This window comes from Schistocerca cancellata, chromosome 5, assembly GCF_023864275.1.
Source record: "Schistocerca cancellata isolate TAMUIC-IGC-003103 chromosome 5, iqSchCanc2.1, whole genome shotgun sequence".
NCBI classification, from domain to species: domain Eukaryota; kingdom Metazoa; phylum Arthropoda; class Insecta; order Orthoptera; family Acrididae; genus Schistocerca; species Schistocerca cancellata.
Window position 1 is genome coordinate 816,480,715 of NC_064630.1, and position 15,283 is coordinate 816,495,997.

Sequence of the window (15,283 nt, forward strand, 5' to 3'; positions counted from 1 at the left end):
CGAAGCTAACCATAATTTCTGTGGCCGAGATACAGTTTTGTTTTAAATGTTTCACCGAATTGCTATTGTCGTTAATGTACTATTATGTTTAGCTGACCAAATGTCGGAGCTTTGGGGCCCGTTCCTTGCCTAGACCGTACGTTGGTGAATTACTGGTACTCACAATTGGTTGTAGAGGAAAGGCCCCTTTGTGGACCTCCATAGCACCAAATTTTTTTGGTGCCTGTGGAACTTGTGAGATTGGTCTTCTGGCCGTGTCAGAATTCATTCTAATTTACTTTAGTAGTGCTTGTGTCGATTTGATTGTCTTGTACGTTGTATCTCTGTAAAGTTTCTGTAAATGGATTTACTTGGAAGATCCCCCTTTCATTTGTTATAATCTTGTGAGTCCAATATAATGGTCGCATTTGCCTTTTCTGCTCATGTTCTTACTAAATAAAAGCTGTACTCCAGCATGGGTGGTGGGATACCCGCACTAGCAGCAGGCTATTCTGCATGAGGCTGTATGCCTTCCTTGTTAATCCTGTAACCCACAAATGAAATTTTCTTCTTTACATCTACAGATTTACAGAAGTTAGTTTCATACCTCCTCTATACATGGCTCTCAACACTTCATTGAGGAAATTACAGTGTTTGTAGCATTCTGCACTCACTATGAGGTAATCTACATAGACTGTTATTTCATCAGATAATTTCGCACCTAGCACGTTGTCAACAGCTCTGATAAATGCACTCAGACTAGTACAGAGCAAATGGCATCACACAGTATACTAAACACTTACCCTGATGTAAGAATTCTGTGCATGGCCTAGATCCCTTGGCCAGTGTGATACCCCAATAGCCACAAGTCATATCAAAAGGTGTGAGAAATGTACATGAGTGGAACTTTTGCAAAATTTCATCTATGTTAGCTAGTCTTTCACTCTTCCTTACTACAACTTCGTTCAACTTACTTGCTTCCAGCACCAACCTGAAACCACCGTTATTCTCCATGAACTACAAGTGGTTTATTATACCTGCTGGTTGACCATTCAATTATCCCCCTTGAGACCATGTATTGAATGTTTTATCTCACCACTTGTTTTTTTTGTAACTGGTGTGATATGAGGCTGCTTGGAAAACAGTGATGATCCTTCAACTTTATTTTGCACTCAGTAATCTTTACAAACCTGGCCTGGTTGAAAATGCCTTACAGTTGCTCAGGAGAATACCTTTTCGTTCCTCCGTTTCAGTATTTGTAAAACATTCATTAAAATTTTTGTGGGCTTGTGACCACATTGTGAAGAAATATAAGACCACAGATGGTAGGGTCCTCATTGGAAGTGACTTTCTTCCGGGTGGTTTGTTTACTGCTGAGTGAGAAGCCTCTATTTTCAATATACCAGCATGCTTGACTGTTGTGTAATTCTGATAGGCTGTTTAGGATGAATGGGAGCGATGTTAGAAATAGTTATTGGTGTTTCTATTATTTCTTTTCATAGGTGAAAACCCAACATTTTGTTTGATGTTTGCATTACTGGTTGTGATTTGTGGAAATCGGGTAATGGAAAAGCAGGTAACAACTATGATGTGGTGTCTTTTCCATGAATTTTAGTGCTGTCTGAAGTGTGCCAATATGTGATAACGGAACGTGACCTAACCTACAGCCACTGCATTCTCCTGTGCGCCTCTGTATGTGGCTTCAAGTTAACTGTTGTCCTGTAGTGCTGTTATTGTTGGCAACCAAGACGTCTGAAGTCGGTGCCCATCTAGTCTGTTCGTACTGGCCAGTGGGCTGACTGTTTCTATTGCCTCCCTCTTCTTCCTCCTGAATGTAAGAGCTGTTTCCACAACATGCTTGCTTTACCAAAATCGACTGTTTGCTGCACTGATCCAGGTGTGATGTCATACTCGGATGTGTCATTCATGTTCAGATACCTGTGTGCTGATACGTCGCCCATCTCACATACATACACCAATCCACATTTGCAACTGATTTGGTGAACTCCAGCAGGATGTAGTTTGTCAACTGTGTCTTTCGTTGTGTGAGGAAAATCTTTCATCCTATTGGGGCCCGCAAATTTCGATTGATGCCTGCTCAATGGAGAATTTTGCCCACTGGTTCAGTGACACTTTGAACATATGGTAATCGAGCAATGTTTTGTGCTTTCTTTTGCTATCCTCTATAGCCTTCATACATTGCCACTATAGTTTTATGTAGTACATTCACTCCATAACCGTTGGCACTAGAAATGGACTGGAGAGTTTGTAGTTCACTCTTTAGATGTTCCTCATCGCTGATCCTGAGAGCAGTTTTGGTTTCTTCTGTGTAGATTGATATTATGATGTTTCATGCAGGTGCCTGTGAGCACAGGTTGGCTTATTATTTTATTTATGGCCCAGTTATCCATCAGGCTTTCTGTAAACGTCCACACCGAGGAAAGGCAGTACGCGATTCTTTTCCATATCCATAGTAAATTGGATACTTCGCGCTGATGGTTGAGGTGCTGTTGGAAATTTCGTAGCTGTTCCTCTCCATGTGGCCAGATGATAAAAGTACTTTGTATATCTCCGAGCCATTAATTTGTATGTAATGGTGCAGACTGGAATGCTGTTTCTTCAATTTCTTCCATAAAGATGTCTACTGCAATAGGCGAAAGAGGGTAGCCCATTGCTACTCCACCTCTCTGTTCATAAAATTTCCCTTTCCGCCTGAAAAAGGTGCTCGTTAATCACAGTGGAGCACTAGATCGCAGATATCGGGTGCCATGCGTCCCTGTTCATGGTGTCGTGTATAGGTACAATCATGAATAAAGACTTGACATCGAAGCTAACCATAATTTCTGTGGCCGAGATACAGTTTTGTTTTAAATGTTTCACCGAATTGCTATTGTCGTTAATGTACTATTATGTTTAGCTCACCAAATGTCGGAGCTTTGGGGCCCGTTCCTTCCCTAGACCGTACGTTGGTGAATTAATGGTACTCACAATCGGTTGTAGAGGAAAGGCCTCTTTGTGGACCTCCAGAGCACCAAATTTTTTTGGTGCCTGTGGAACTTGTGAGATTGGTCTTCTGGCCGTGTCAGAATTCATTCTAATTTACTTTAGTAGTGCTTGTGTCGATTTGATTGTCTTGTACGTTGTATCTCTGTAAAGTTTCTGTAAATGGATTAACTTGGAAGATCCCCCTTTCATTTGTTATAATCTTGTGAGTCCAATATAATGGTCGCATTTGCCTTTTCTGCTCATGTTCTTACTAAATGAAAGCTGTACTCCAGCATGGGTGGTGGGATACCCGCACTAGCAGCAGGCTATTCTGCATGAGGCTGTATGCCTTCCTTGTTAATCCTGTAACCCACAAATGAAATTTTCTTCTTTACATCTACAGATTTACAGAAGTTAGTTTCATACCTCCTCTATACATGGCTCTCAACACTTCATTGAGGAAATTACAGTGTTTGTAGCATTCTGCACTCACTATGAGGTAATCTACATAGACTGTTATTTCATCAGATAATTTCGCACCTAGCACGTTGTCAACAGCTCTGATAAATGCACTCAAACTAGTACAGAGCAAATGGCATCACACAGTATACTAAACACTTACCCTGATGTAAGAATTCTGTGCATGGCCTAGATCCCTTGGCCAATGTGATACCCCAATAGCCACAAGTCATATCAAAAGGTGTGAGAAATGTACATGAGTGGAACTTTTGCAAAATTTCATCTATGTTAGCTAGTCTTTCACTCTTCCTTACTACAACTTCGTTCAACTTACTTGCTTCCAGCACCAACCTGAAACCACCGTTATTCTCCATGAACTACAAGTGGTTTATTATACCTGCTGGTTGACCATTCAATTATCCCCCTTGAGACCATGTATTGAATGTTTTATCTCACCACTTGTTTTTTTTGTAACTGGTGTGATTTGAGGCTGCTTGGAAAACAGTGATGATCCTTCAACTTTATTTTGCACTCAGTAATCTTTACAAACCTGGCCTGGTTGAAAATGCCTTACAGTTGCTCAGGAGAATACCTTTTCGTTCCTCCGTTTCAGTATTTGTAAAACATTCATTAAAATTTTTGTGGGCTTGTGACCACATTGTGAAGAAATATAAGACCACAGATGGTACGGTCCTCATTGGAAGTGACTTTCTTCCGGGTGGTTTGTTTACTGCTGAGTGAGAAGCCTCTATTTTCAATATACCAGCATGCTTGACTGTTGTGTAATTCTGATAGGCTGTTTAGGATGAATGGGAGCGATGTTAGAAATAGTTATTGGTGTTTCTATTATTTCTTTTCATAGGTGAAAACCCAACATTTTGTTTGATGTTTGCATTACTGGTTGTGATTTGTGGAAATCGGGTAATGGAAAAGCAGGTAACAACTATGATGTGGTGTCTTTTCCATGAATTTTAGTGCTGTCTGAAGTGTGCCAATATGTGATAACGGAACGTGACCTAACCTACAGCCACTGCATTCTCCTGTGCGCCTCTGTATGTGGCTTCAAGTTAACTGTTGTCCTGTAGTGCTGTTATTGTTGGCAACCAAGACGTCTGAAGTCGGTGCCCATCTAGTCTGTTCGTACTGGCCAGTGGGCTGACTGTTTCTATTGCCTCCCTCTTCTTCCTCCTGAATGTAAGAGCTGTTTCCACAACATGCTTGCTTTACCAAAATCGACTGTTTGCTGCACTGATCCAGGTGTGATGTCATACTCGGATGTGTCATTCATGTTCAGATACCTGTGTGCTGATACGTCGCCCATCTCACATACATACACCAATCCACATTTGCAACTGATTTGGTGAACTCCAGCAGGATGTAGTTTGTCAACTGTGTCTTTCGTTGTGTGAGGAAAATCTTTCATCCTATTGGGGCCCGCAAATTTCGATTGATGCCTGCTCAATGGAGAATTTTGCCCACTGGTTCAGTGACACTTTGAACATATGGTAATCGAGCAATGTTTTGTGCTTTCTTTTGCTATCCTCTATAGCCTTCATACATTGCCACTATAGTTTTATGTAGTACATTCACTCCATAACCGTTGGCACTAGAAATGGACTGGAGAGTTTGTAGTTCACTCTTTAGATGTTCCTCATCGCTGATCCTGAGAGCAGTTTTGGTTTCTTCTGTGTAGATTGATATTATGATGTTTCATGCAGGTGCCTGTGAGCACAGGTTGGCTTATTATTTTATTTATGGCCCAGTTATCCATCAGGCTTTCTGTAAACGTCCACACCGAGGAAAGGCAGTACGCGATTCTTTTCCATATCCATAGTAAATTGGATACTTCGCGCTGATGGTTGAGGTGCTGTTGGAAATTTCGTAGCTGTTCCTCTCCATGTGGCCAGATGATAAAAGTACTTTGTATATCTCCGAGCCATTAATTTGTATGTAATGGTGCAGACTGGAATGCTGTTTCTTCAATTTCTTCCATAAAGATGTCTACTGCAATAGGCGAAAGAGGGTAGCCCATTGCTACTCCACCTCTCTGTTCATAAAATTTCCCTTTCCGCCTGAAAAAGGTGCTCGTTAATCACAGTGGAGCACTAGATCGCAGATATCGGGTGCCATGCGTCCCTGTTCATGGTGTCGTGTATAGGTACAATCATGAATAAAGACTTGACATCGAAGCTAACCATAATTTCTGTGGCCGAGATACAGTTTTGTTTTAAATGTTTCACCGAATTGCTATTGTCGTTAATGTACTATTATGTTTAGCTCACCAAATGTCGGAGCTTTGGGGCCCGTTCCTTCCCTAGACCGTACGTTGGTGAATTAATGGTACTCACAATCGGTTGTAGAGGAAAGGCCTCTTTGTGGACCTCCAGAGCACCAAATTTTTTTGGTGCCTGTGGAACTTGTGAGATTGGTCTTCTGGCCGTGTCAGAATTCATTCTAATTTACTTTAGTAGTGCTTGTGTCGATTTGATTGTCTTGTACGTTGTATCTCTGTAAAGTTTCTGTAAATGGATTAACTTGGAAGATCCCCCTTTCATTTGTTATAATCTTGTGAGTCCAATATAATGGTCGCATTTGCCTTTTCTGCTCATGTTCTTACTAAATGAAAGCTGTACTCCAGCATGGGTGGTGGGATACCCGCACTAGCAGCAGGCTATTCTGCATGAGGCTGTATGCCTTCCTTGTTAATCCTGTAACCCACAAATGAAATTTTCTTCTTTACATCTACAGATTTACAGAAGTTAGTTTCATACCTCCTCTATACATGGCTCTCAACACTTCATTGAGGAAATTACAGTGTTTGTAGCATTCTGCACTCACTATGAGGTAATCTACATAGACTGTTATTTCATCAGATAATTTCGCACCTAGCACGTTGTCAACAGCTCTGATAAATGCACTCAAACTAGTACAGAGCAAATGGCATCACACAGTATACTAAACACTTACCCTGATGTAAGAATTCTGTGCATGGCCTAGATCCCTTGGCCAATGTGATACCCCAATAGCCACAAGTCATATCAAAAGGTGTGAGAAATGTACATGAGTGGAACTTTTGCAAAATTTCATCTATGTTAGCTAGTCTTTCACTCTTCCTTACTACAACTTCGTTCAACTTACTTGCTTCCAGCACCAACCTGAAACCACCGTTATTCTCCATGAACTACAAGTGGTTTATTATACCTGCTGGTTGACCATTCAATTATCCCCCTTGAGACCATGTATTGAATGTTTTATCTCACCACTTGTTTTTTTTGTAACTGGTGTGATTTGAGGCTGCTTGGAAAACAGTGATGATCCTTCAACTTTATTTTGCACTCAGTAATCTTTACAAACCTGGCCTGGTTGAAAATGCCTTACAGTTGCTCAGGAGAATACCTTTTCGTTCCTCCGTTTCAGTATTTGTAAAACATTCATTAAAATTTTTGTGGGCTTGTGACCACATTGTGAAGAAATATAAGACCACAGATGGTACGGTCCTCATTGGAAGTGACTTTCTTCCGGGTGGTTTGTTTACTGCTGAGTGAGAAGCCTGTATTTTCAATATACCAGCATGCTTGACTGTTGTGTAATTCTGATAGGCTGTTTAGGATGAAGGGGAGCGATGTTAGAAATAGTTATTGGTGTTTCTATTATTTCTTTTCATAGGTGAAAACCCAACATTTTGTTTGATGTTTGCATTACTGGTTGTGATTTGTGGAAATCGGGTAATGGAAAAGCAGGCAACAACTATGATGTGGTGTCTTTTCCTTGAATTTTAGTGCTGTCTGAAGTGTGCCAATATGTGATAACGGAACGTGACCTAACCTACAGCCACTGCATTCTCCTGTGCGCCTCTGTATGTGGCTTCAAGTTAACTGTTGTCCTGTAGTGCTGTTATTGTTGGCAACCAAGACGTCTGAAATCGGTGCCCATCTAGCCTGTTCGTACTGGCCAGTGGGCTGACTGTTTCTATTGCCTCCCTCTTCTTCCTCCTGAATGTAAGAGCTGTTTCCACAACATGCTTGCTTTACCAAAATCGACTGTTTGCTGCACTGATCCAGGTGTGATGTCATACTCGGATGTGTCATTCATGTTCAGATACCTGTGTGCTGATACGTCGCCCATCTCACATACATACACCAATCCACATTTGCAACTGATTTGGTGAACTCCAGCAGGATGTAGTTTGTCAACTGTGTCTTTCGTTGTGTGAGGAAAATCTTTCATCCTATTGGGGCCCGCAAATTTCGATTGATGCCTGCTCAATGGAAAATTTTGCCCACTGGTTCAGTGACACTTTGAACATATGGTAATCGAGCAATGTTTTGTGCTTTCTTTTGCTATCCTCTATAGCCTTCATACATTGTCACCATAGTTTTATGTAGTACATTCACTCCATAACCGTTGGCACTAGAAATGGACTGGAGATTTTGTAGTTCACTCTTTAGATGTTCCTCATCGCTGATCCTGAGAGCAGTTTTGGTTTCTTCTGTGTAGATTGATATTATGATGTTTCATGCAGGTGCCTGTGAGCACAGGTTGGCTTATTATTTTATTTATGGCCCAGTTATCCATCAGGCTTTCTGTAAACGTCCACACCGAGGAAAGGCAGTACGCGATTCTTTTCCATATCCATAGTAAATTGGATACTTCGCGCTGATGGTTGAGGTGCTGTTGGAAATTTCGTAGCTGTTCCTCTCCATGTGGCCAGATGATAAAAGTACTTTGTATATCTCCGAGCCATTAATTTGTATGTAATGGTGCAGACTGGAATGCTGTTTCTTCAATTTCTTCCATAAAGATGTCTACTGCAATAGGCGAAAGAGGGTAGCCCATTGCTACTCCACCTCTCTGTTCATAAAATTTCCCTTTCTGCCTGAAAAAGGTGCTCGTTAATCACAGTGGAGCACTAGATCGCAGATATCGGGTGCCATGCGTCCCTGTTCATGGTGTCGTGTATAGGTACAATCATGAATAAAGACTTGACATCGAAGCTAACCATAATTTCTGTGGCCGAGATACAGTTTTGTTTTAAATGTTTCACCGAATTGCTATTGTCGTTAATGTACTATTATGTTTAGCTGACCAAATGTCGGAGCTTTGGGGCCCGTTCCTTGCCTAGACCGTACGTTGGTGAATTAATGGTACTCACAATTGGTTGTAGAGGAAAGGCCCCTTTGTGGACCTCCATAGCACCAAATTTTTTTGGTGCCTGTGGAACTTGTGAGATTGGTCTTCTGGCCGTGTCAGAATTCAATCTAATTTACTTTAGTAGTGCTTGTGTCGATTTGATTGTCTTGTACGTTGGATCTCTGTAAAGTTTCTGTAAATGGATTTACTTGGAAGATCCCCCTTTCATTTGTTATAATCTTGTGAGTCCAATATAATGGTCGCATTTGCCTTTTCTGCTCATGTTCTTACTAAATGAAAGCTGTACTCCAGCATGGGTGGTGGGATACCCGCACTAGCAGCAGGCTATTCTGCATGAGGCTGTATGCCTTCCTTGTTAATCCTGTAACCCACAAATGAAATTTTCTTCTTTACATCTACAGATTTACAGAAGTTAGTTTCATACCTCCTCTATACATGGCTCTCAACACTTCATTGAGGAAATTACAGTGTTTGTAGCATTCTGCACTCACTATGAGGTAATCTACATAGACTGTTATTTCATCAGATAATTTCGCACCTAGCACGTTGTCAACAGCTCTGATAAACGCACTCAGACTAGTACAGAGCAAATGGCATCACACAGTATACTAAACACTTACCCTGATGTAAGAATTCTGTGCATGGCCTAGATCCCTTGGCCAGTGTGATACCCCAATAGCCACAAGTCATATCAAAAGGTGTGAGAAATGTACATGAGTGGAACTTTTGCAAAATTTCATCTATGTTAGCTAGTCTTTCACTCTTCCTTACTACAACTTCGTTCAACTTACTTGCTTCCAGCACCAACCTGAAACCACCGTTATTCTCCATGAACTACAAGTGGTTTATTATACCTGCTGGTTGACCATTCAATTATCCCCCTTGAGACCAATTATTGAATGTTTTATCTCACCACTTGTTTTTTTTGTAACTGGTGTGATATGAGGCTGCTTGGAAAACAGTGATGATCCTTCAACTTTATTTTGCACTCAGTAATCTTTACAAACCTGGCCTGGTTGAAAATGCCTTACAGTTGCTCAGGAGAATACCTTTTCGTTCCTCCGTTTCAGTATTTGTAAAACATTCATTAAAATTTTTGTGGGCTTGTGACCACATTGTGAAGAAATATAAGACCACAGATGGTACGGTCCTCATTGGAAGTGACTTTCTTCCGGGTGGTTTGTTTACTGCTGAGTGAGAAGCCTCTATTTTCAATATACCAGCATGCTTGACTGTTGTGTAATTCTGATAGGCTGTTTAGGATGAATGGGAGCGATGTTAGAAATAGTTATTGGTGTTTCTATTATTTCTTTTCATAGGTGAAAACCCAACATTTTGTTTGATGTTTGCATTACTGGTTGTGATTTGTGGAAATCGGGTAATGGAAAAGCAGGTAACAACTATGATGTGGTGTCTTTTCCATGAATTTTAGTGCTGTCTGAAGTGTGCCAATATGTGATAACGGAACGTGACCTAACCTACAGCCACTGCATTCTCCTGTGCGCCTCTGTATGTGGCTTCAAGTTAACTGTTGTCCTGTAGTGCTGTTATTGTTGGCAACCAAGACGTCTGAAGTCGGTGCCCATCTAGTCTGTTCGTACTGGCCAGTGGGCTGACTGTTTCTATTGCCTCCCTCTTCTTCCTCCTGAATGTAAGAGCTGTTTCCACAACATGCTTGCTTTACCAAAATCGACTGTTTGCTGCACTGATCCAGGTGTGATGTCATACTCGGATGTGTCATTCATGTTCAGATACCTGTGTGCTGATACGTCGCCCATCTCACATACATACACCAATCCACATTTGCAACTGATTTGGTGAACTCCAGCAGGATGTAGTTTGTCAACTGTGTCTTTCGTTGTGTGAGGAAAATCTTTCATCCTATTGGGGCCCGCAAATTTCGATTGATGCCTGCTCAATGGAAAATTTTGCCCACTGGTTCAGTGACACTTTGAACATATGGTAATCGAGCAATGTTTTGTGCTTTCTTTTGCTATCCTTATAGCCTTCATACATTGTCACTATAGTTTTATGTAGTACATTCACTCCATAACCGTTGGCACTAGAAATGGACTGGAGAGTTTGTAGTTCACTCTTTAGATGTTCCTCATCGCTGATCCTGAGAGCAGTTTTGGTTTCTTCTGTGTAGATTGATATTATGATGTTTCATGCAGGTGCCTGTGAGCACAGGTTGGCTTATTATTTTATTTATGGCCCAGTTATCCATCAGGCTTTCTGTAAACGTCCACACCGAGGAAAGGCAGTACGCGATTCTTTTCCATATCCATAGTAAATTGGATACTTCGCGCTGATGGTTGAGGTGCTGTTGGAAATTTCGTAGCTGTTCCTCTCCATGTGGCCAGATGATAAAAGTACTTTGTATATCTCCGAGCCATTAATTTGTATGTAATGGTGCAGACTGGAATGCTGTTTCTTCAATTTCTTCCATAAAGATGTCAACTGCAATAGGCGAAAGAGGGTAGCCCATTGCTACTCCACCTCTCTGTTCATAAAATTTCCCTTGCCGCCTGAAAAAGGTGCTCGTTAATCACAGTGGAGCACTAGATCGCAGATATCGGGTGCCATGCGTCCCTGTTCATGGTGTCGTGTATAGGTACAATCATGAATAAAGACTTGACATCGAAGCTAACCATAATTTCTGTGGCCGAGATACAGTTTTGTTTTAAATGTTTCACCGAATTGCTATTGTCGTTAATGTACTATTATGTTTAGCTGACCAAATGTCGGAGCTTTGGGGCCCGTTCCTTGCCTAGACCGTACGTTGGTGAATTAATGGTACTCACAATTGGTTGTAGAGGAAAGGCCCCTTTGTGGACCTCCATAGCACCAAATTTTTTTGGTGCCTGTGGAACTTGTGAGATTGGTCTTCTGGCCGTGTCAGAATTCAATCTAATTTACTTTAGTAGTGCTTGTGTCGATTTGATTGTCTTGTACGTTGGATCTCTGTAAAGTTTCTGTAAATGGATTTACTTGGAAGATCCCCCTTTCATTTGTTATAATCTTGTGAGTCCAATATAATGGTCGCATTTGCCTTTTCTGCTCATGTTCTTACTAAATGAAAGCTGTACTCCAGCATGGGTGGTGGGATACCCGCACTAGCAGCAGGCTATTCTGCATGAGGCTGTATGCCTTCCTTGTTAATCCTGTAACCCACAAATGAAATTTTCTTCTTTACATCTACAGATTTACAGAAGTTAGTTTCATACCTCCTCTATACATGGCTCTCAACACTTCATTGAGGAAATTACAGTGTTTGTAGCATTCTGCACTCACTATGAGGTAATCTACATAGACTGTTATTTCATCAGATAATTTCGCACCTAGCACGTTGTCAACAGCTCTGATAAACGCACTCAGACTAGTACAGAGCAAATGGCATCACACAGTATACTAAACACTTACCCTGATGTAAGAATTCTGTGCATGGCCTAGATCCCTTGGCCAGTGTGATACCCCAATAGCCACAAGTCATATCAAAAGGTGTGAGAAATGTACATGAGTGGAACTTTTGCAAAATTTCATCTATGTTAGCTAGTCTTTCACTCTTCCTTACTACAACTTCGTTCAACTTACTTGCTTCCAGCACCAACCTGAAACCACCGTTATTCTCCATGAACTACAAGTGGTTTATTATACCTGCTGGTTGACCATTCAATTATCCCCCTTGAGACCAATTATTGAATGTTTTATCTCACCACTTGTTTTTTTTGTAACTGGTGTGATATGAGGCTGCTTGGAAAACAGTGATGATCCTTCAACTTTATTTTGCACTCAGTAATCTTTACAAACCTGGCCTGGTTGAAAATGCCTTACAGTTGCTCAGGAGAATACCTTTTCGTTCCTCCGTTTCAGTATTTGTAAAACATTCATTAAAATTTTTGTGGGCTTGTGACCACATTGTGAAGAAATATAAGACCACAGATGGTACGGTCCTCATTGGAAGTGACTTTCTTCCGGGTGGTTTGTTTACTGCTGAGTGAGAAGCCTCTATTTTCAATATACCAGCATGCTTGACTGTTGTGTAATTCTGATAGGCTGTTTAGGATGAATGGGAGCGATGTTAGAAATAGTTATTGGTGTTTCTATTATTTCTTTTCATAGGTGAAAACCCAACATTTTGTTTGATGTTTGCATTACTGGTTGTGATTTGTGGAAATCGGGTAATGGAAAAGCAGGTAACAACTATGATGTGGTGTCTTTTCCATGAATTTTAGTGCTGTCTGAAGTGTGCCAATATGTGATAACGGAACGTGACCTAACCTACAGCCACTGCATTCTCCTGTGCGCCTCTGTATGTGGCTTCAAGTTAACTGTTGTCCTGTAGTGCTGTTATTGTTGGCAACCAAGACGTCTGAAGTCGGTGCCCATCTAGTCTGTTCGTACTGGCCAGTGGGCTGACTGTTTCTATTGCCTCCCTCTTCTTCCTCCTGAATGTAAGAGCTGTTTCCACAACATGCTTGCTTTACCAAAATCGACTGTTTGCTGCACTGATCCAGGTGTGATGTCATACTCGGATGTGTCATTCATGTTCAGATACCTGTGTGCTGATACGTCGCCCATCTCACATACATACACCAATCCACATTTGCAACTGATTTGGTGAACTCCAGCAGGATGTAGTTTGTCAACTGTGTCTTTCGTTGTGTGAGGAAAATCTTTCATCCTATTGGGGCCCGCAAATTTCGATTGATGCCTGCTCAATGGAAAATTTTGCCCACTGGTTCAGTGACACTTTGAACATATGGTAATCGAGCAATGTTTTGTGCTTTCTTTTGCTATCCTTATAGCCTTCATACATTGTCACTATAGTTTTATGTAGTACATTCACTCCATAACCGTTGGCACTAGAAATGGACTGGAGAGTTTGTAGTTCACTCTTTAGATGTTCCTCATCGCTGATCCTGAGAGCAGTTTTGGTTTCTTCTGTGTAGATTGATATTATGATGTTTCATGCAGGTGCCTGTGAGCACAGGTTGGCTTATTATTTTATTTATGGCCCAGTTATCCATCAGGCTTTCTGTAAACGTCCACACCGAGGAAAGGCAGTACGCGATTCTTTTCCATATCCATAGTAAATTGGATACTTCGCGCTGATGGTTGAGGTGCTGTTGGAAATTTCGTAGCTGTTCCTCTCCATGTGGCCAGATGATAAAAGTACTTTGTATATCTCCGAGCCATTAATTTGTATGTAATGGTGCAGACTGGAATGCTGTTTCTTCAATTTCTTCCATAAAGATGTCAACTGCAATAGGCGAAAGAGGGTAGCCCATTGCTACTCCACCTCTCTGTTCATAAAATTTCCCTTGCCGCCTGAAAAAGGTGCTCGTTAATCACAGTGGAGCACTAGATCGCAGATATCGGGTGCCATGCGTCCCTGTTCATGGTGTCGTGTATAGGTACAATCATGAATAAAGACTTGACATCGAAGCTAACCATAATTTCTGTGGCCGAGATACAGTTTTGTTTTAAATGTTTCACCGAATTGCTATTGTCGTTAATGTACTATTATGTTTAGCTCACCAAATGTCGGAGCTTTGGGGCCCGTTCCTTCCCTAGACCGTACGTTGGTGAATTAATGGTACTCACAATCGGTTGTAGAGGAAAGGCCTCTTTGTGGACCTCCAGAGCACCAAATTTTTTTGGTGCCTGTGGAACTTGTGAGATTGGTCTTCTGGCCGTGTCAGAATTCATTCTAATTTACTTTAGTAGTGCTTGTGTCGATTTGATTGTCTTGTACGTTGTATCTCTGTAAAGTTTCTGTAAATGGATTAACTTGGAAGATCCCCCTTTCATTTGTTATAATCTTGTGAGTCCAATATAATGGTCGCATTTGCCTTTTCTGCTCATGTTCTTACTAAATGAAAGCTGTACTCCAGCATGGGTGGTGGGATACCCGCACTAGCAGCAGGCTATTCTGCATGAGGCTGTATGCCTTCCTTGTTAATCCTGTAACCCACAAATGAAATTTTCTTCTTTACATCTACAGATTTACAGAAGTTAGTTTCATACCTCCTCTATACATGGCTCTCAACACTTCATTGAGGAAATTACAGTGTTTGTAGCATTCTGCACTCACTATGAGGTAATCTACATAGACTGTTATTTCATCAGATAATTTCGCACCTAGCACGTTGTCAACAGCTCTGATAAATGCACTCAAACTAGTACAGAGCAAATGGCATCACACAGTATACTAAACACTTACCCTGATGTAAGAATTCTGTGCATGGCCTAGATCCCTTGGCCAATGTGATACCCCAATAGCCACAAGTCATATCAAAAGGTGTGAGAAATGTACATGAGTGGAACTTTTGCAAAATTTCATCTATGTTAGCTAGTCTTTCACTCTTTCTTACTACAACTTCGTTCAACTTACTTGCTTCCAGCACCAACCTGAAACCACCGTTATTCTCCATGAACTACAAGTGGTTTATTATACCTGCTGGTTGACCATACAATTATCCCCCTTGAGACCATGTATTGAATGTTTTATCTCACCACTTGTTTTTTTTGTAACTGGAGTGATATGAGGCTGCTTGGAAAACAGTGATGATCCTTCAACTTTATTTTGCACTCAGTAATCTTTACAAACCTGGCCTGGTTGAAAATGCCTTACAGTTGCTCAGGAGAATACCTTTTCGTTCCTCCGTTTCAGTATTTGTAAAACATTCATTAAAATTTTTGTGGG